This window comes from Xylocopa sonorina, chromosome 17 (genome assembly GCF_050948175.1).
Source record: "Xylocopa sonorina isolate GNS202 chromosome 17, iyXylSono1_principal, whole genome shotgun sequence".
In the NCBI taxonomy this organism is placed as follows: Eukaryota; Metazoa; Arthropoda; class Insecta; order Hymenoptera; family Apidae; genus Xylocopa; species Xylocopa sonorina.
This window is the reverse complement of record NC_135209.1, coordinates 3,383,549-3,407,015: the sequence shown is the minus strand read 5'-3', so window position 1 is coordinate 3,407,015 and position 23,467 is coordinate 3,383,549.

Sequence of the window (23,467 nt, the reverse complement as noted above, 5' to 3'; positions counted from 1 at the left end):
TCGAGACGGCTCATCTCGTGCTTTGCCGCATCCCAACAGCTGAACGCGCGTTCTAGCGCGGTGAACCGCGGCTATAAAGGCTTCCGACAGTCGCGACTAGTCCGTAGAAGACGACAGATGCGTCCACGATCGGGGATAAACGCGCTCCACGTTTATTTCGTGTCATCGGCTACGTCTGTTTCGAGATCGTCGCGCTTATCGCGGCTACCGTGCGTCTAACGCGACTTTAACGCGCGCTTGGTAGCTTATGACGATGGACGTTGGAGTCGAGGGTTGGCACCCTCAAGAATTTATTATAGGTGTAACACTTTGTTTTTTGTACTCTGAGTGGTAATAAAGATATGTTTGTCTTTTTGGAGAACAATATTCTTTTGCACAATGTTTGCTTTCTTTGAAAGTGGAAGCTTCCATGACTTTAACTCGAATTCTCTCAACTTCTCTCTTCTCAAATTGAAACCACGTTTGAGAAATACTAATCCTCGAGTCCTTTTCATCTTTTTCGCTGAAAGTAAAACAGAGTTCTCACGTGCGAGGCGTGCAAATATTCTCCTCGACAAAGATTCAAAGATTTCGAGCCAAAGTAGTCATCAATTAAGCAAGATATCGAAGTTCTTCTCGCATTAACGTACCTCTAATTTTCGTTTTAAGTGAAGCTCGAACCAACGCGCTCGAGCATCGCGTACACGACGTACTCGTGCAAGAGTTCACCGTTTTGCCTAGATGCGGCAGATGCAAGGCAATACGCGCGCACCTGCCCTAAGTCGCGACTACTTGCGCGCATAATACGCGTCCATCGCGCGTCGAAGGAGCGCTCGCGACTCGGACGCGTTCGATTCTCCCGATTCCTCCGAGTCTCCTTGAACCTTGACGCTCGAGGGCGTCGAATAACAGCTCGATCGATCCACTGTCACGTAAAATGTTATGAGGTGATTTAAAAAAAAATGCGAGTGAGCCATTGCTCGCTTGACTCTCTATTTAATATTTGAAATGCAAAGTATAATGTCGCGACGACTCTTATGCAGAGTTTTAACAGTATGGACCGAAGGATTAATCAAGACTAAAGATGGCAGACTAAATAATGTTATGAGATGACTTAAAAAAAAATCGAGTGAGCAATTATTCACTCGACTCTTTATTTAATATTTCAAATGCAAAGTATAAATGTCGAGACGACTATTACGCAGAGTTTTAACAGTATAGACCGAAGGATTAATCAAGACTAAAGACTGGACGATTCTCAGATCTTCTTATACTGTATAGTTTTAGGGTGGTGGTGACTTCAATCTTATTTCTTGGGAATCAGGGTGTCAACAGGATACGTGCTAGTAGAGTGATAATTCTAATCTTATTGATTGCAAATAAAGTATTCAATCTTATTTCTTGGGAATAAAAAATCAACAGGACGAGTGCCAGGAAGGTGACGCTAGTTTTGAAAATGTATTTGACATCACACCACCGTCGCTCGAGACACGGGACCATTTGAATAATCGATTTTTACGTCGCGCCATACGGGGCGACCTTATTTCGCGCTGAATGCTGGGCTGACGATTGTTCTGGCGATCGAGATCGAGCTCTGATCGAGGAGTCGCTTGGCAAACGCGGAAGTAGAGTGGAGGAAACGTGAGATGGTACGAATTTATGAAATTTCCATCGATTTACGTGGATTAGAAGTAAATGAAATTGAGTGTATCGAAACGAATCAAGTCTCAATGGGTTAAGTCAAATCAGAATACTTTAACCTCGTTGTTGAACTATAAAAAATCGCCCACAATTCCAATCTTAAAATCAAGAGAGTGTTACACAGTTCCATACACAAATTCCTGTATCTTTTCACAAACTATAGGCTATAGAATAGTCTAGTCTATAATATATAGGCTACTGAAGTTAAACTTAAGAATTCCATATTATAAAAGTGTAAAGAAAAAAAAGCATTCATTACTGAAAATGAAGGGTGCTGCGGTTCCACAGTGCCTATCCACTGTCCTCGATCGACAGATCGCTGTTGTCTGCTCGCTCGTCTTCCCAGTCACGCTCTCTCTTTCACAGCAGACAAAATTATCCCTCGATCGATCCGAATGAAAAGTTCAGACGGTTCACGCGGCACGGGACGTGTCAAAAGATGATCTGGAACGACCTGGCGGGCGGGAAACAGGAGGGTCCGTTCGTGGAACCGCGCGTAGACGAGGAACGGGACATGCAGGCTCGTCCCTTTTAACGCGTATTTAGCGTTGGTATTCAGTTTCGCACAATAAAGCGCTTTGTGGGGTATCCGCTTACCCGGGGCACGTCGTGCGCGTGCCAAAATGAAAAAACCGCAAAACGGCGCCCCGGAACTCTTACCCCTCCGCTCTGGTTCTGCCCGCCATCGCTGTCAGCCGCGACCGCGTCTCTCGCCTTTTATTGCTCCGTTTGCACGCGCGTGTCGTCGATCCCTTATCGCGTGCGTGTTTTACACGCGAACGCGATTGCTTGCCAGGAAAAACCGTCTGGAGGAGTTCTTTGGATACCGTTTTTTAGCTCCACCTCGTCTTACTTCCTGTTAATCGTCCCCTTGATCGCGTGTCGAGAGCAAGAATGTTGCGAATATCAAAGAGTTGCGAGATGTTTGCTCATCGACTTTGTTAATTTACTCGTTTCATGTAAATCTTTTGTTGGTTTATTAGCATCAATTTGCGAATATAGTTTGCGCGAGCTTGCGAAGAAGCAGACGAAAGAAACGAAAGTATTTTGCAATTTTTAAGAAAATTAATAGATGAACGTTTCACCCTTGAAGCCAAGAAATTGTATATTGTCCATAAAACTCGTGTAATCTAATGCGATGTTGGATGAAACAAGTCGATACGTGGTCATTTCTCGAGCGACGTTCAAACATCCCCCATTTTGCACCCCAATTTGCAAATACAGATCGCCTGTGCTTGCAAAGATGCAGACGAAAGAAACGAAAATATTCTCAATTTTTAAGAAAGTTAATAAACGAATGTTTTACCTTTGAAGTAACGAAACGATAGCGAAGAGATTGTATATTCTCGATAGAATTCGTGTAATCTATTGAAATTCTAGATTAAACAAATCGATGCATGGTCATTTCTCGAGCGACGTTTAATCATCCCCCAATTTGCACCCCACGACACGAGCGCACCAGAAATGATACAGAGCTGACTTTTGTTAATAGCTGGTCCCCAAATAGAATGAAATCGATCGGTTCGCCAGCTCGAATGCAAGGGCACGAGGGTGTATCGAATCGTTCTCCGACGGCATCAGGTTAATTCGATCGCAGATGGCGGAATTGGCGCCTCGAATGATTCTGCAGGAACAGAACGAATCGCGTTTCAGGAGCATATTGCGAAGGCATGCATGCAGGTACGCGCGAGAGCCAGGAGAGCCACCCTTTAACGAACCAGGGGTGGAAGCCTCGAAACGGAGGCGTTTTTAATATATTTACGATTGTAGATGACACTTCGATGACGTGGTAAGTATTTCGAATTAGAGTAGTGGCTGTATGAAGTCATTAAGCCAACGTGGCTGTCGCGTGCTCGAGTTGTTCCACATTTTAACCCCTACGAATCCATATGTGGTATCGAAACATTGCGCTCTGTATCTACACTTGATAAATCCTTCATCGAAATTGATGAAGCTTACATTTTAATTATTCGAATAATTCGTATAAAATGGAATACCCTTTGAGAAGCGTTTCAAAGGCTTAAAAACAGTACCAACTCTCTGATTGTCTATTTAAAAGTGTTACAGATCCACTGAAGTGTCTATTATTCTGTTATGCGTTATACTCAGTGACGAAATAAAATTGCGATCGCGCCCAGTGCTCCATCGCGATCGCCAAACGGCAGAGAATCGGATGGCTCGTCTGGCGTCGATATGTCGTGCAAGTCACAGGAAACGCGAGCGGTAAAAGCCGATGTGGAAAGTCCGGAGAGGAGATAATCAGCCCGTATGTTATAATCATCGCGTATTTGTTACAGCCATTATCTAGCCGCCGCTTCACCTGCTCTTGCAAAGTAGAAACGCGTGCGCGCGCTCCTCTTGGTAATGAGCAATATACTCGCCTTTATTGAGCGGATAAGCGTGCTCGTCGTCCCGGAAAAAATCCACTGATAAATCAGCCTTTTCGAACACACGTGTACAAACGTGTATTCCATTTTCCTTACATCGCATTCGACAAATTAACACAAGAAATCGTTAAAAGAAGAAATGTCTCATCAACTGCAATCTGACACTCATAGAAAGCAATTTTGTTAAAATAAGAATAAGATAAATAATAAAGTTGTGATGAATCCTCCAAGCTCGCTCGTAGAAAGCATCGAGAGTGATTCGAAGGAGGAAGAAGGGCCGCTTTCCGCGGCGATTTTTTCAGGAACCGAACAGAGGCTCGGCTCGCCGTGAAAGCTATGAATCGCGTATTTGCCTATGAAAGGGATCGAAGACACCTGAGGCGCCACACACGGCGACGGTAACCCAAAACGCCCAACCCCTCGCTCGTAGCATCGCGACAGACATGTCTTGGCACAAAGGGCCTCTCGTTCGAGAGAACGCTCTTTTCAGGCCTCGTTCTGGGATCATCTTTCTATTGATGCTGCGTTCCATGCCGCGAGAGTGGAACACGCGAAAATCTCCGTCTCGATTCCTCGTCGCGCGTTCGAATTCGATGGAATCTGCTATCAAAGATCGCGTCAACGATCTCTTAGTTTGCTTTGCTGTCTTGAGACTCGATTAGAACCCAAAAATCTCGAGCAAGCTTAGTTCAAACGAGGCGACGTGCATCAAAACCAGAGACCACGCTCAGATTCGCGTAATTATTGTAATTCCATTAGCTGGCGATGGTCGCGATAATCGGATGCGTTCGCGCGTTGGTAAAATGTAAATGTGAGGCGAGAGACGGTGAAATCTCGCGTTCGAATTCGATAGAATTTGCTATCAAAGATCGCGTCAACGATCTCATAGTCTTGAGACTCGATTAGAACGCAAACATCTCGAGCAAGCTTCGTCTAAACAAGGCAACATGCATCAAAAGCGATCGAATAACATCTGCATCGAAGCTACGCTCAGATTCGCGTAATTATCGTAATTCATTAGCTGACGATGGTCGCGATAATCGGATGCGTTCGCGCGTATTTGTAAAATGTAAATGTGAGGCGAGAGACGGAGAAATCTCGCGTTCGTGGAAACCGGTTAGCGCTCACGGAACCGTGACGTGGAAAACAGGGACGCGGTCGAAAATAGTCGGATGAATCAGGAATTTCCATACGTAATTGCAGCGATTATAGCGTCGCGCAACTGGTGTCGTCGCAGTCTGGGCCGATGGTGGTTCTACCCCTTAACGCGGCGCGAGGCGCAAAGCTACTGGCTGCACATGCCAAATTTCTTTCTTCTTTTTTCCTCTTTCTTCTTCTCTCTCTCTCTCTCTCTCTTTTTCTCTCTTTCTCTACCCACGCAGCGGCGATTGGGGTGTCGAGCGTTTAAAACGGCATAAATTAGAGAGAGGTATTCCGCGGCAGATGCGGGGGTGGCGCGTGTCAGGGCAATATGTTCGTCAAACTTCGAGCCCTGATCTGATCGCGAGGCATGTCCAACTAATTCATCATCGACGTAACGTCACTTCCTCTGCTAATAAATCCTTGGTCCACTATTGTAATTACACTAAACTTCAATATAAATAAATAAATAAATAAATTCTTGTCTGCCACGATAAAACCAGCGAACAAAGCTAACTTAAAGAAGTCTCAGCACGATCTTCAAATCTTCCAAATCTCTCGTCGAGGCGTCGTCGCGAGACCCATTAGCGACAGCGCTGTAATTGAATTCCAGAAAATGGTGGCTCGAGGAAGCGCTCACCCTCGCGGTGGCGTGAAAACGTTTCACGCGAGGTGAAAAAAAAGGGCTGCAATTATACAGTCGTTACTCGGAGAAATGACTCGTCTATCGCGCGACGATCTACCCTCGCACGCACCCCGCGAGCCCCTCGATCGCCATCGATCGTTGGCCCGCAATTATCGCGGGCAAGGTACGCGGAAGGGTGGACGAAGAGAGGAGAAAGAGAAAGAGAGAAAGAGAGATGTGGTCCCCGTTCCTGTTAACCTATGATTCACCTCTTAATGCGACTCCTTCTGCTCGATTATTACCGCCACGAATTAAATGAATATGTACACGAAACTCGAGCTAACTCGATTTATGCTCGTTTACGACGATGCCACCGAGTATTTTCGTCCGTCGTCGAGTCGCAGACGGGACCGTAGGTGATTCGAACTGGACCTAAATTCCTTTTATCGATGATTCATCGAGGAATTTTTTCATTGTGCGACGGTTTTATTCTGTGGAGGCTTTTCTTATGTGGAGTGCACTGTTGGTTATTTGAAATGTTAATGGATGTGACGCTAGTTTGCGAGCTTTTGCTGTGATTCGTTATAGAGTAACGAAATATGACCTTAATATATAAATTCAAGAATATATGTTAAACTTGAAGGATATATTTTTAGAAGAAGAAACTTGAGAATCTTAAGGAATCTTGTGTATAATATATAAATTTAAAAAATCAATCGCAAAATTTGTACCAGACAGAGAAATAGACGTGCAAGAACGCGAGCTTGTTGGTTATCGTTGGAAAGCAAATACAAAAATGAATGTTTTGTCTTCGATTAAGAAGAGATGACATTCTAAAGTTCGTTTATATAAAAGGCGATAGAGCCTCGCGTACACACATGATTAGTATAATATATGTTTTAACTTTAGTTCAGTTCTCTCCAGAGAGTGCAAACGAAAGGTCACTTTCAGTGCGTAGAAATGAAGAACAATTACAGAAAAGTGAATCGCTGTTGATTATTTGTAAAACCCATTTCTAACAGAGCTACTAAAAACATCTTCGAAACAAATTTACCTGGCGAAGAACAGCTTAATAAATCCCAATAAATGCTAAAACTCGAATTACTACGATCGAAAGTCTCAAGACTGACTATTAGATCGTTCTTCGAGATCTAAAGCACGACCAGAAGATAGAAACACAAAAAGGAACGAAGCTACGAGAACACAGCCGCTCGTAAATAACAAATTGCGTTGATTTCGTGGAGAACGTTTGGGATAGCTCAATTAAGACCTCAGAAGCGGCTGGGTTGCTTCGTAGACGAGAAGAGAAACGAAGAAGGGTCCGCGTTCCTCGAAATTTTCGAGTGCGCTCGAGTTGCAGCGGAGACGACGACGCCGCTGGGAAAAAGGGCGAGGACAAAGGAGCGTTCGCCAACATTGTTCGCCAGGCGCTCGTGAAGACCGGCAGGAAGTGGTCTCAGTCTCGCGGATAATGGCCAAGACGAGGATTTCGATATTCCACGCGCAATTAGCAAGCGTAGAAATGGCACGAAGCGTGCAGCCGCGTCACTGGCGGTTAGGCAAATTAGCAAAATAGAGGGCATACATTCTTCACGGTGGTCGAGGACCGCGCCGCATCACGGGGGGTAGATTCATCGACATATGGCGGTGGAAATTCCAAAGCTGTCGTCCTACTTTTTTTTTCTCTCTCTGCGCGCCGGTGCAACGCGTATTCGCATGAATATTTATGGCCCGCCATCGCCAGCGAAGGATATCGAGAATGTGGAATACGGAACACTGTGAATCGATCTCTAAATACTTACTATTCTTTTTCATTAGCGCTACGATCACCCATAACGCATATAAAGGACGATCTTACCAATTGTCACGTGCTTCTTGATTTTCAATCAATTTTGTACGATTACACTTTCTGTTCATTTTTAATAAATTCTCTGTTCGTCTAAGCCAGCGTTAATTCTTCTGTTTCCTTTACAGAAACCATCTATTCGCATTTAAAATTATATCTGCACGAATCGTAGTTAATAGTCAACGTATAGAGAACAATTTACACTATCTACCAAATTAATTTCAACACTTACAATTCTTTTTAATTACTGCTACGATCACTTATAATATATATAAAGAAAGATCTTAATAATTGTCGCGTACTAAGCTCACGCTTCTTAATTTTCAATCATTCTTAATAAATTTCAAAATCATTTTTAATAAATTTATTCATCTAAACCAGCATTAATTTTTCGGTTCCCTTCACAGAACCCATTTACTCACATTTAAAATTATACCTGATCGAATCATAGTTGGCAGTCAACGTATAGAGAACAGTTTAAACTGTTTACCAGATTAATTTCAACGCTGTTAATACATCATTAGAATTGCCCAAGAATACCAGAAACGGAACGTCAGAGAAGACAACAATGCAACGAAGAAGAATTCCGATCCCAACGCTACCGTCGGCGCTTCTAACGAGAGTAATAAACGAATTAAAGGAGGGTGTCCGCCACGCCACTTTACGGGCCTGGCCGCGTCTAGGGTAGTCCTTTTTAACTGGTTCAATTAGTCGCGGTCCATCCCTAGGTGGGGATCTTAGGTGCATTAAAAGCCACGGGAACGTTTACGAGCGTGTTTCACCGCGTAACACGCTCGCTTTGACCAGGACGCCGCAAGATAAACATCTCGAGGCGTCTCCCTCGACTTCGTGCAATTTCTGTCCTCGCACGCGAGTCCGTGCCTGGACGACACGCTTTGTGGCTTTGCGTCGGCCCACGGAAGACAATAGCGGGAACCACCAGCGCCTGTTAGCGGGCTGAGACGTGTTTATGACACCCGGTAGATAAGCCACCCCTCGATTGTTTTCTCCTCGATGATGAATCCTTGACGTCGCGTTCGAACGCCACGAATAAGTCCTCTTCGACGTTGAATCAAGGCGAATTTTTGATCTCTTCTTCTTTTGCGAGACCAGAAATTTGTGATCTCAATGCGTGAGCAAAAGGTTTTTTTTCTTATGGATTTATGCCAACCCTCGATTGTTTTCTCCTCGAATAAGTCCTCGAACGCCACGAATTAGTCCTCTTCGACATTGAATCAAGGCGAATTTTTGATCTCTTCTTCTTTTGCGAGTCGAGAAATTTGTTATTTCAATGCGTGAATAAAAGGTTTTTTTCTTATGGATTTGTGATCGAGAATTTTGTTGATTTTCGATAATATTCGAGATATTGGATACGCGAGAGGGGTTGAAATTTCGCGTAGAAGTTAGTATTTCGTGACGTAGGTGTGGCAAGAAATTCCCTAGCAGGGTCAGTCAATGACAGAGCTTAACTGCCGGTGAATCTTCCCACACCAATCAAAGAGCACCCCTCGAAACGCTTCCTCTTTCTGCGTTTCTCCTCTCACCCCCTCGTAATTCTCTCGGGAGTTATCTACCCCTGGTGCGCGCCTGCCGCCTCTGTCTATGTGTATACGGTTCTAAAAGCCCCTTAATTCCGTTCATTTGTACCACTGGCATCCGTATCGGAGGTCGTGTCATGTCGCAGAGGGTTTCAACCGTTTCCTCCGTCCGCGTACAAACCGATCGATCATCCCGCTATTCTTTCTTCTTACGTGCACCTTCGTTTACAAACCTCTGTCGACGTTCAAAATTGTTTCTCTCGTCGTGTTCCTCCATCGCCAACGCAAACGCTCGAAATCTTTACGCTACAAACAATATCGCAACATGGTATGCTGATACAAATCAAATAAACGCGACGAGAAGGCGATGAGGATACAAATTTTCTTAGATGCACGACGATTGTTCCGCAGTATCTTTTCAGGGATACTTTCAGGACGTTGTACGAATGGTAAAAAATGTTGAACGTCCTCGAGGCGGTCTCGCGCAGGCTGTTAACAGTCCGTTAAAGCAGTAACGATTCGATTCGCGAGACACTCGAGAATCGTATTCACACGAGGACACTCGAACGGCGAGGTAACGCGAACACGGGATGTTTATGGGGCCGTATTCCGACTGGTAGCGTATTGCCCCGCTCAGCATGGGGCATGTACGAGGCGCACCCGTACCCCCATGCTGTCAGTGAAGTGCCCCCTCGTCCTACGAATCGCTTATGTATATCCATGGGAAAAATATTGGTTTATTTGGACGATACAAGACGCATTCGGCTAGAATATTAGACGTTTCGCGGTGAGCCCCGCCGAAGGTCCTAATTGTGCGCGAAACTGCGCGAAGGAAGGGGAAAATTTCTTTTAGAAAAATTGTTTCTCTCGTCCATCGGAAATCTTTCACGATGAGAACGGAAAAAGCGAGCCAATTTCGAGTTTTCTAGATTTTTAACATTTTCTTCCATTGTGGAGTTTATCAAGTATAGTATTTGTCCCTTTAAATGGAAGATTTCTTTTAAAAAAATGATTTCTCTTGTCTAACAGCTATCTTTGGCGATGGAAAAGAAAAAAGTGAGCCAATTTCGAGTCTTCCACAGATTTGGAATATTTTTTCTATTGTGAAGTTTATCAATTATTTGAAGATAAAGTTAACCATCGATTGGGCGATGTCTGTCGATTAGAGGGGGTTGGTTTCCACGTACGTAAATATGCGAAAGTCACTCGCACCGTTTTCCGAGGGAATGCGCCATGGTGGACACGTGACCACCAGGTTCGACGCGTGGTTCCGAACGCCAGGTGGTCCTCGTAGCGTCACGCACCGCATCGTTAAACGGCGATACCGTGATAAGGAGCCACGTGGGGGTTGATGCACCCCGCGAAGACTCGTTTTTCCGCAACCGCGTTATCGCCTCCATCTTTGAGCCCTGCTCGAGCATTTTTGACAAATGGAAAGCGTGCCATTCCGTGGAAAACGTGGAGGAACCATCGCGTTCTCCTCATCAATCGAGATAAAACGATGACCAAAGCGTGCTATTTTCTTAAAATTCGAACGATCGATCGTAGCTAATTATTAGATCTTTCGATGGAGAATTTTTACGAACTTCGAGTGGATTGTTCTAGGAAAATGGCTGTCGATGTCGAAGCGAGGAGAAAATCGTGGGAGGCACGTAGGAGCGGAACGTACACGGAAGTGAATGCGTTAATTGTATATGCTCGATGTGGGCGATCTGACGAGCCAATAAGCCGTGGCATGACCGATCAGTTTACCTCTATACCAATAGCATTATTTCCTCGCGTCGAGATTTCCACTATCTTCCTATCTCTTCCGGCGAGTTCACACGAGTCACGGCCACGCAACACGCGTGGGGATGACGTTACATAATGGGGGATGATTGCCGTTTGACGAGCCCCTTTCAGTCTCTTCTTAATTCACTGACGACAGGGTTTTCTCTCTGCCTCCTTACTTCGAAGATCAACATATAGCAAAATATCATATTCATTAGTTTTTTTAACCCTTTAACTAAGTGGATTCTAAACAATACTTTAACTTTTACTAAACATTAAATAGCGACTGTGACTGATATATCATTGAACTGAAAGTATTATAGAATAAATATGAGAAGAAGAATTTTTTTCAATCGGAATTTCAATACGACGACACTATTATAAATAAAAAATCTTATGCTTGCTATTTGTGAGCACCACGATAACGAACTACTGATACACCCCCTAATACCCCATAATTCACTGACGACAAGGTTTTCTCTCTGCTTCCTTACTTCAAAGATCAACACATACTAAAATATGGTATTCACTATATTTTTTAACCCTTTAACAGCGGATTCTAAGCAACAATTTAATTATTACTGAACATCAAACGACAACTGCGATTGCTGTACCACTGAACTGAAAATAGAATAAATGTAAGAAGAAGAATGTTTTTTCGATCAAACGATATTATTGTAAACGAAAATACTATTTTAAAAATCTTATGCTCGCTATTCGTAAGCACCACGATAACGAACTGCAGCTACACCCCCTCAATACCCGATGCTCAGCAGACGCAGATCCACGCGTACGACAATCGAGGATAGAAGAATGCACCGTTGGTCCTTTTTAAACCGTCCACTCCCTGGATAGAGCAACAGAGAATCAGGATCGAGCCCAAAGGCCGCGTCCCCATTATGGACTTATTAGGACGTCTAGGTAACCGTTCCATATGCCACCCCAGGACCCGTACCAGACGCCCATATAGAATTACCAGTGCCTACGGATAGAAGCGTCGTCTCCCTCTTTCACCGTCGATTCCTCTGCCCGTCACTCGGATAATCATTTCACTTTAATAGACTCCGATCGAGCATGGAACGGCTCGGTTTTGCGCGGAGGGGCGCGTGCCAACGCAACAATCGACTCCCTGGAGGGTGGTTTCCCGGTGACTTCGCGAAAAATCCTCTCCAAACACGTTTTGCACGTGCTTTCGTCGACGATGATGCACGCGCGTTTCACTGCGTTCTGGATGATCGCGTTGGGTGACGCGTGGGCGAGACACGCAGCTTCCGGATCGATCTTGACCGGTGTCAGGACGAGGAGCGTTTCGCAGGATCCTCGTGCCCCTTTTTGGCTTTTGTCGATAGAGTCGATAGAGAACGGTCGCTGATCCATCATTGCAGGGCTTGTTACTGGCTATTGTCGCGAATGTGGAAGCTGCGAGATCCAGTTTTCGCGATATCTTTTCGTTTTCCTTTTTCTATTCGAGTAGCATTGAATTTATGTTGTTCTGATGATGATGTTTTGTTTGGAGCTGGTATCGAGCGTGACAAGTGTAATTGCAATTAACTGAGAATTGATATGTCATACACGTGCACAAAATTTGAAATATTCTGGATTATTGCACTCGATAGTACGCAGTGAAATTATTTGCATCGACGGTATGCGTTGATGTTAATCCCTTTGAAACGTGAAATTTTGTAATCATTATACGAAACGACGCTGGGTGAATTAAGAAGTCATTTTCGAATCGATTCTCAACGGCCATAAGCGCATCAGAAGGATCCCTCGTCGCCAAAGGATTACAGGGTTGATTATTGACACAAGGGGTTTGCTCGGTCTTAGCCAGGAACCCTTCCCGTGTCTGGTGACACCCTATATGTTTGAACACATTTGTTGATAACCCCTTCACGATACCAGCCGAGTATTCAGTTACAGGGATTTATGGAGTACAAATAGAAGATGCACCGCGACGTTTAACAGAGCAGCATCGATTCCCATACAACGATCATCCCTTGCAAAACTGTTACCACTTCGATTTTAAAAGAAACACCACAAAATCGAGTGTATCGAAAGATATCGTCTCGCATTGTACGTGTCAAAAGTTCTAAACGAGCAGAGCGTTAGTCTGAAACGCTGCATCTTCGATTTTAAAAGAAACACCACAAAATCGAGTGTATCGAAAGATATCGTCTCGCATTGTACGTGTCAAAAGTTCTAAATAGGCAGAGTGTTAGTCTGAAGCGCTGCATTTGATGCGCGTCCACCTCGAAAGGGGTCAGTTTTTAAAAATTGCAAAATTTATATCGTCCACGCGTGCCACGCGTCGAGATCGAAGGATCGTCGCGGTGGGACGTCGAGATTAATTCATGCGGACGTCACTGGATCGCATCCTAAATGGCTGCGAACCCCATTCGCGAAAGAACGGTCGCGTGTGCCTTGAACAAAAAACGCGAGGCGGAAGCGACAGAAGATTTAATGAGGAGCAGTGAACGATTGACTGCTTTTGTTTGTCGCGACGACGATATTTCTTTACTCGTGTCTCTGAACAATGTTTTGAAAATCCAAAAAAAATCTGGTCGACGTATTCAGAAGAAGGTTTCATCAACGACTACCCCCATTACTTTTAACTTCATCGCAAAAATATTTGTTAAAGTTAAACAGTGAGATCTTGAACGAATGCACGAATGGCTCTGAAGATCCGAAAAGAAATCTGGTCGATGCATTCAGAAGAAGGTTTCATCAATGACTGCCCCCGCTGCTTTTAACTTTATCGCAAAAATATTAATTTTAGTTAAACAGAGAGATCTTGAACGAAATGCACGAATAGCTCTGAAAATCCAAAAAGAAATCTGGTCGATGCGTTCAGACGAAGGTTCCATTAACGACTACCCCCACTGTTAATTTTATCGCAAAAATATTTGTTTAAGTTAAACAGTGAGATATTGAACGAAGACACGTTTCTAACGCTCGAATACAATTAACAAATAGCGAGGGGGATGAAACGAATAATCGAATCAGCGAACGAGTTACCCGAAGAATCACAAAAGTCCCTGAACCCCTACTTTAATACACACACGCACACGAGAGACCTCGTAACGCGTTAAATTGAGACAAATTCATCTCGCACCGAAGCTCATAGCGGAGGGAAAACGATTAAGTGGAAACCTCGAGAAACTGCTATTTCCAGGAACCCGACAAAAGGGCTAGAAAAATTCCTTCCACACGACCAACTCTGGCCAACAATCAAACACTTCCTCCATGGAGAGGTTAATAAGCCAACAAGAAACCGTTCGATCACATTCGTCTCGAGAGGTGACACGTCCAGGGACGATCCGAGTTACAAGCAGAAGAAACCAGCGGAAAACGCGTATAAAGGAGCGCGCACAAAAAGAGGGGAAAAAAAACGATAGAACGAGAAGCAGAGAAGAGGGAAGAAAAAAAGAAGGATTCGATTCGAAACGAAATGAAACGTGGTCGATGCTGGAACGCGATAAGTCATAAATGGACGTATAGGTGCAACAACTTGTGCACGCCTATCTGGTGAATTCGCAGCTGAGAGGCATACGGGTGCCCTAATGGGAGGCCACGAAACGCGTTGGGGGTAAAAAATGCGTATAATAGGTGACCCGCGAAGGAGAGGAACGAAAGTCAGGTAAGGAGGGTATAAATGCTCCCGTATCGTGGAAAGATTCCACGATGCGATAGGGAGAAACGCGCGTGTATGCGTTGTACGTGTATACGGACATATTTTTTTCTCTCCTCTCCTCCTCCGCGTCGCTCTGTCCGCCTTGGAAGCACCGCGCGCGGCCCAGCCAATTTAAATCAATTTAGCCGCCACCCCTCCCGCTTAAACGAGCCTCAATTGGCGCACAATGAAAGTTTCGGGGGTACACGAAAGGAAGACCCGGGGGCCACTTAAATCTTCGTGGCAAGGATCGTTTTAGAAGGAGCGGCTGATGGAATCGAGAGGCAGGATATCGTTTGTGCGTCACCCGGTTACAACCGCTTTGTGACGTCGCTGCGTCCAGCCGTGTATGTCACGATTTAACGTCCGTGATTCATATTGCGCGTGAAAATGGGTCCAAAGAAATGGGTAGCAGCGACGAGAACGGAGATTAAGCTGGGAAAATTTTATTGAACTTGAGAAACTTTGGATGTGGCTTTTACTGGAAATTATAGTTCAATTGGGGGATGAACGTCCGTGATTCATATTACACGTGAAAATGTTCTAAATAAATAGACATCGGCGACGAGAATAAAGATTAAACTGGAAAATTTGATTAAACTTGAGAAACTTTGGATGTGGCTTATTCTAGAAATTATAGTTCGATTGGAGGATGAAAATTGGAGATGAACGTCCGTGCTTCATATTACGCGAGAGAATCTTCTGAAGAAATGGGCACTGACGACGAGAATAAAGATTAACTAAGAAAATTTGATTAAATTTGAGGAACTTTGGATGTGGCTTATTCTGGAAATTATATTTTAATTGGGGGATGAAAGTTAGAACGGAAATTTTGTTAGATCGCTCGTGTGTAACGCGAGGAAAGATGGCAAGCATGTAGAATTGGAGCTTTCGACTCGACAGAGGTGATGGACGAAGCTCTTGATGAAAATTGGAATGGAAATTTTGTTGGATCGCTCGTGTGTAATTTGAGGAAAGATAGCAAGCATGTGGAATTGAAGCGTTCGACTCGACAGAGTCGACGAACGAACCCCCCAAGAGGATGATTCGACGCGCGATCGCGGTGGCGATATTAATCGACCGCCATCGATTGCACCCCCGTTAGCTCGTTACGAACCTCGATGATCGCGATGAGATGCGAGAGTCGTGTTGCTGTCGATAATAGATAAGATCCTAGGACGTAATGAATGTGAGAGAGTCGAAAGGAAGAGTGCGCAGGTAGGAACCGTGTGAACCATTGAACTTTACGTGGCTAGCGCGATCAAGCAATTTAATTTCGAGGCAGTTTCGATCGAAATCGTTCTCATTTCACCGATAACCCATAATTACTTTCTCTTTCATCACCTACACCCACGATACTCTTTTTAAATTAATAAAATTCCCTCAGTTCGATTAAAATGATATTTTATTCAATTACGCGACTAATTGCACACTTTTGCAAAAGAGTTTCGACTTAATTCCGTTTACATCACCCTTCTCCGCATCGAAACGGAAGGCTGTCGCCTCTCCACGCAGAAAATCCCATCGTTATAAGCCGCGTGGAAGCATATGTCACGACACCCCAGGGACACATCTCGAAGGGTGGCTTTTTTCTGCGAGCCAACCCTTGATTTAGACCGCGCGTTTTTTCCTGACTAAATTCGGTTAAACACAGGGCACGATGGTTTCCTCTCTCGCGAGGACAACCTGACCCATTAAAGGATTAAAATCGTCGAAATTTGCTCCTCGAACGAACCAACAAACCCCTTTTTTCAATCACACGATTGCATCGATCGAAAAAAATACGCAATACTTAGATAAAAATCCTAAATTCGGTTAAACACGAGGCACGATGGTTTCCTCTCTCGCGAGGACAACCTGACCCATTAAAGGATTAAAATCGACGAAATTTGCTCATCAACGAACTAACAAACCCCCTTTTTCAATTATACGATTGCATCGATAAAAAAAAACGCAATACATAAATAAAAATTCTACGTGAACTCATAATACAACGCGTACTCTTTGATCGATCTATGGAACGCGCAAGTGATCGTATTTCGCGAAAGGATCGAGATCGTGCTCGATCGATAATCGCGCCTACTCGTCGAGGACAAAACGCACCCTTCGTACGCGCGTCTTCGACCCCCAAATAATCTGTAAACGCGACGTGACTCGCGTCGAGTGAATTACAAAGTTCCACGTCACAGATCGGATCTCTCGTCCCAGAAGGCAAGCACCGCTTTGAAAAACCGGAAGCAGCCGGCACGAGCCGAGAGATGCGAGTGGGTTACCAATGTCCCAGCGCCGCTCATCTGCCTCGTCTCTTAGCGAAGGGTTTCTCGATGTTTAGAGTCGCGTTACCACTTCCCTTTGCATCCTCGAATCGACTTAATCCTCGTCATTCGTTCTCTGTCGAATAATTAAAAATCTCTACATTTGGTTCGATGTTTAAATTTTAATACGAACAGACGATCATGAGATTAACGATCGTATCGACTTAATCCTCGTTATTCTTTTTCTGTACAAATAATTAAAAATTTCTACATTTGGTTCGACGTTTAAATTTTAATACGAACAGACGATTATGAGATTAACGATCGCAGGATAATAAATAGAGAACAGTTGATGGACGAATTATCGAGCATATTTTGGTCTCTGCATTTGGTTCGATTATGAGACTAACGATCGCAGGATAATAAATAGAGAAGAGTTGAATGCATTTTTTAACGGCTATTAAATGAGTTCTGTTTTAGAAATACTAGGGAAAAAGGAACGCACGTGGTCGCGTGTTTAGAATGCAATAAGACGATCGCCAGGAGCATCCACGTAAAGTTTACGAACCGGAAAAGTCGAGGACGCTATGAATGAACACTTGGAACGATTCCAGGTTCACCGCGCACGTGGGTGACAGGTGATGGAATATTTAACCCCGACGAGGCACCTCCAGCGTGTACTGTTAAAGCCACGCGACGTCCGTTCCATGCAAATGCTGGGCAGATGCGCGGATAACGCCGAAAATTTGTCCCCAGACCGGTACAACGAGTTATCGCGCGGCCCATGTTCAACCCTTAAACTCATCTAGTCGAAAGGAAACCAAGTTCGTCGTTTAACAGCACCCTCAGTTACGAAAATAATTTTCATAAGAGCAACATTCTGATATTAACGGTCCAAGCGTTCGCCAAATGGTATCAGTAAATGGAGAAACGAAGTTCGTTGTTTAACAGCACCCTCAGTCACGAAAATAATTTTCATAAGAGCAAAGTTCTGATATTAACGCTCTAAGCGTTCGCCAAACGATATCAGCGAATGGAGAACACGGTTCATCGTCCATCGAAACGAGAACGATCGCCCTCGCAGATTAATCCCCCACGCGATGCTCTTATCGAGCACGAATGTAAGCGACGCGTCCATAAAAATCGCGGGAAAACTCGCTCGTTGTCAGCGAGAGGCCAGAAAAAATGCGGAACACCTCGCAGGGTACAATGGCGAACGCTGGAGCAGGAGGAGGAATAAAAGTACCAAAGATAGAAAGAGAGAGAGAGAGAGAGAGAAATAATAAAAAATGAAAAAAAATAAAGAAAGATACGGGAAGAATCAGCGAGGGCAAATGGGGGTAGGCGCAATTTTTTCGCGATATTTCCGCAATAATTGTCGAGCAACGCTTGGCAAGAGACAGAGAGAGAGAGAGAGAGAGAGAGAGAAATAATAAAAAATGAAAAAAAATAAAGAAAGATACGGGAAGAATCAGCGAGGACAAATGGGGGTAGGCGCAATTTTTTCGCGATATTTCCGCAATAATTGTCGAGCAACGCTTGGTAAGAGAGAGAGAGAGAGAGAGAGAGAGAGCAAATAATAAAAAAATAAAAAGTAAAGAAAGATACGGGAAGAATCAGCGAGGGCAAATGGGGGTAGGCGCAATTTTTTCGCGATATTTCCGCAATAATTGTCGAGCAACGCTTGGCAAGAGACAGAGAGAGAGCAGATAATAAAAAATAAAGGAAGATACGGGAAGAATCAGCGAGGGCAAATGGGGGTAGGCGCAATTTTTTCACGATATTTCCGCAATAATTGTCGAGCAACGGTTGGGTATCGGGATTTCACGGGGGTTGGAAACGTAACTGCTAGCTGGCAAAGAGATAGTGTCACGCGCAGAGCCGCGAGCGTGGATCCTGCTACCTGTGTGCAAGTACCAGAGGCTGCACCGACACGGGAACAAGTACAATAGGCCAGTTTCGAGGACAATAGCCGTGGCCAACAATCAAATCAGAGCGCTATCAGAGAACCCGCCCGCCCATCCCATCCGCGTTTATCCTTTGATCCGCGAGCTAGCGAGCTCCCTCGCACTGCAAACACTCCTGATTGCACACCCTCTGTGTTTAAACAGACCCAAACTCTGCCTCCCTCCGAAACTCCCCATCCTATCCTGCTACTCACTCTCTCTCTCTCTCTCTCTCTCTCTTTTTCTCTCTATCTCTTGCTCTATCCTTCTACGAACGACTGTTTCTCCGTCTGCTCTTAAACGCTTCCACCCCTTCGAACCCCTCGTTACTTGTTCTGCATTCCTCTTAATTCGAGAACTATTCTTATTTTACTCTGTTACGTTCAACCTTGCTGAGATAATTGCCTGGAGATTGAAAGATCGAGCAGTGAAGTTAATCTATGGTTTTTGGAGTAATGGTGGTAAATATAGTGACAGTGATGGCATCTGTTTTTCTATTTCTTGAAAGAGAATTAATAGATATTCGCAGGTGATAAGTTTTTTTGTGAAATTCTGAAGCTGAAGAATTGTAACACCTTTCGTTTGGATGTCTCTTCTGTGGAGATTTAAGTAAGTATTGATTATTAATTATGGTGATAAAACTTATTTCACCGTAGATTCTTGAGAAATACATGCTTTCCTGAAATTTTCCATTGCTGAAAGATATTAGCAAAGGAACTATCGCTAAAGTAGCAATATTTTAGCAGAGAAACCAAATGCAAAAGGAGTGAAATTTGGCAACGTACTCTCCTTTAAAAACAAAAATTCCAGAAGGCAAATACCAAGAACAGAATTCAAAGTAACATGAATTTACATAAGTCACGAACGCGTTAAAAATAAAAAGAGATTCATTTTCTCAATTCTTTAATTGTTCTCCAACTGGTCCCAGAGACAGTCGATCACAGAAACAATCGCCCCGCAATTTCTTCTCTCACAGATTAGTCATAGCCAGTCTTTCGAACTGCGTGCGTCCGTTCGAACCCTTGTTACCATCGACCCCTTCTCGTTATTTAAAGTTCTTCGAGGAAAGGGGATGGCTGAGAGAGACATCAGCCGTTACCATCGGTCCTCCTCGCGTCGTTGCCCCTTTTTTCTCGAAACATCCCCCGCGCCCGTCGCGGGTATCGATTCGAGGACCTTCGCCACGGATGGAAACGTCTCGACCTCTAATTAGGAACAGTGTTTAGCACACCTGTGGACACGTGGTAGGAAGTGGAGTTATCGCGAGCACACGTGCCCAAGCTTCGAATCGCACGTGCGGTTACGCTGTGGAAACGCGTCGTTACACAGCGAGAGACAAGGATGTTCTTCGAATTGACGTCACTTTTCTGATCGTATCGCGATCAGACGCTCGAGTAGTCGAGGAAAAGAGAATTGTTTCAAATTTGACTAGGGTAAATTACAATTTTTTTGAATATCTTTTCGAGTAGTCGACGAGAAGAGAATTATTTCAGATACGACCAGTGAAAATTACAATTTTCTGGAATATCTTTCCGAATAATTGACCAAAAGAGAATTGTTTCAAAAGTAAGCAGCGTATATTATAATTTCTTTGAATATCTTCTTGAGTAGTTGATGAGAAGAGAATTGTTTCAAATGTAACCAGCGTAAATTATAATTTTTTCTAATATCTTTTCAGGTGGTCGACGAGAAGAGAATTGTTTAAAATTCGACCAGCGTAAATTACAATTCTTCTGGAATATCTTTTCGAGTAGTCGACGAGAAGAGAATTGTTTCAAATGTAACCAGCGTGAATTACAATTCTTCTCGAATATCTTTTCGATTAGTCAACCAACAGAGAATTGTTTAAAATTCGACCAGTGCAAATCAGAATTTCCTCGAATACCTTTATTAACTAACCAACTTAATGCTTTCTAAGATTCTCCGCGAAATCGACGCGGAGCTGACGAAAATCAGGATCGATGATAAAGCGCAGAGGCGTAATCGACAGCGGGGCAAGCTATGAATCGCAAAGCGATCCGACAGGCGTCCTTCTCGTGTTTTAGGTGGGAATCGCGGCAGCTCGGCTCGAGGACGCGTTCACCTCGGCAGATATGTTTGCGTCGTGGGTTCAGGCTTCGATTGAAGCGTAACGGGCCGTTGTCTTGGATGCGGGTACCTGGGGTCGGAGCCAAAGGGATGGAGAAGGTAGGAAGTAGGAGGATCCTACGAGGAACACCCCCTTAATGCGCCACGGGACCAGCTGATTGCGAGCCTCGACTACGATCCCCAATCGCGTCCTCGGCTACGTGTCTCGCCTCTTGTCTAACGGATCGATCCTCTGTCCCTTTGTCGTCGCGTTCGCCTCGAAAATTATCGAAGACGGCTCGAATTTACGAAAACAGTGCTTGCAATCATCTCGCACTGTGCTAGTATCGATTATCGAATTTTCATCGATGCGTTTGGATTTTAAAATCGAAGACTACTTAGCAAGAAATCGTCTGACATTGTTTTAGTGTCGACTATCGAATTTCTATTGATGCATTTGGATTTTTAAATCGAAGACTTCTTAATAGGAAATCATTTGACACTGTGCTAGTATCGATTATCGAATTTTCATTGATGCATTTGGACTTTCAAATTGAAGTTTTCTTAGCAGAAAATTTCTGGGCCACTGAAAATGTATCAGTAATTTTTCTACGATTTTTGGTGACAATAAAAAACAATATTCAATGGAAAAAATAGGGAGACTAATTTTAAAATTCATCCCTTAATTTGCGAACAATCCATGAGAAATCTTCTTGGCAGGAAACTTCTAGGCCACTAAAAACGCATCAGTAACTTGTCTACGATTTTTAATTACAATAAAAAACAATATTCAATGGAAAAAATAAGAAGACTAATTTCAAAATTCATCCCAACAATCCGCGAAATTCGTTCTCAAATTCAATCCTCAACAAACCACTAAACATTCACAGTGACGATCTCGAATAAAACTCTCATCGAATGCCACAGGATCGCTCGTTTCATCGACTCGTCAGGATAATTGAGAGAATCCTGGAAAAGAGTGGGGGTTGAATAAAAACACGAGCAGAGCTCGAAATCGAGGGTCACCGATTCCGCGAGAGGAAGAGGAGAAAACCATCGGGAGTGGTGGTCTCGAAACGGTGATCGATCCATCGGCAGGTCGAGAGGGGTTGCTCTGGGCGCAATTAGGCACCCTCTGGGACACGAGTGAGCTAGCAGAGCGGATTGGTCGTGGCTGGCCACTCCTCTAGGCGTTTCCATCTGGGCCCAGGACTAACCACGACGTGCAACACCATAACACAAGCGTAACGTGCTGGTCTCCAGCTAGTGCGCGTCCAAGTGGAGGCGCCTCAGTTCACGCAGCGAGCTCGCGTTGCACGCATCGACACGCAGCGTGTCCCACGCGTGCATCGAGAAACCAGCGATCGAATACCAGTCGAAACTGTTTGTGCGCGGACCTTATTTTTCTGTCCTTATTCTTACTCTTTTTATTTCCCTTTTTCTGGTGGAGAACGCGAAAGGGGTTGCGAATCGAGGGCACAGTGGATTCGACGTGGTGGTCCACGGATTTCGAAGATTTTCAAGATGAAGGGACGAAGTTAGTTCTCCTCTGGGGTGACGAGAGACGGGTTCGAGGCCAGTGAAGTGTCGCGATAACAAGAAATCGCAAGGACTGTTGTGAATACCGCAAGTTCACGCTTCTGGTACCGGTGCGACGTCTTCGTGTCAGCAGCTACGACTATGGTGGTACTGTAAGTATCTCACGCGCTCTTTTCTTTATTTAATCAAGGAAATTAATGTTTATTGGAGGTTTAGTGACGCGTGATACTGTCTAAAGAAGGTTTGTAAGATTCTCGAGCCTCTTGAATGAAATTTCTCTTCAAATATTACACAATTGGGGGTGCAAATATCTAAAAATAGTCGTATGCTCTGTCTTTTTTCTATTTAACTAAGAAAATTGATGTTCGTTAGAGGTTTGATGACTCGTGATACTATCTAAAGAAAGTTTGTAAGATTCTCGAGCCTCTTGAATAAAATTTCTCTCTAAATATTACAACAATTGGGGGTGCAAATATCTAAGAATAGTCGTATGCTCTGTCTTTTTTCTATTTAACTAAGAAAATTGATGTTCGTTAGAGGTTTGATGACTCGTGATACTATCTAAAGAAAGTTTGTAAGATTGTCGAGCCTCTTGAATGAAATTTCTCTTCAAATATTACAACAATTGGGGGTGCAAATATCTAAACGTGGTCGTGTGCTCTGAGATTTATGTTTTATAATCGATTGGAAGGTTCTAGTTTCTGATCGAGGCTCGCGTAAGACCGACGAAAGTCAGTTGGGTTGCTAATGATAATGAAAAAGGAGCAGGTGGCGACCATTTCGACATCGATTTCTCTTCCTGGACGAGCAGCGAGGTTTCCATAGTATCTAATCAGTGGGCGTTCTGCGGGTTTCTCATTGGTGTGTGGGCGTTATCACTCGCCCGATTGGTCGATGGGTATTGTAGAGCTCTCTGGTGCACACATGCGCAGCACTCGCCGGTGTAAACCGGGCCCTGAACCGTGCGAATCTAACGGCCTCCGATCGAGCGCTCCACGGCGAAC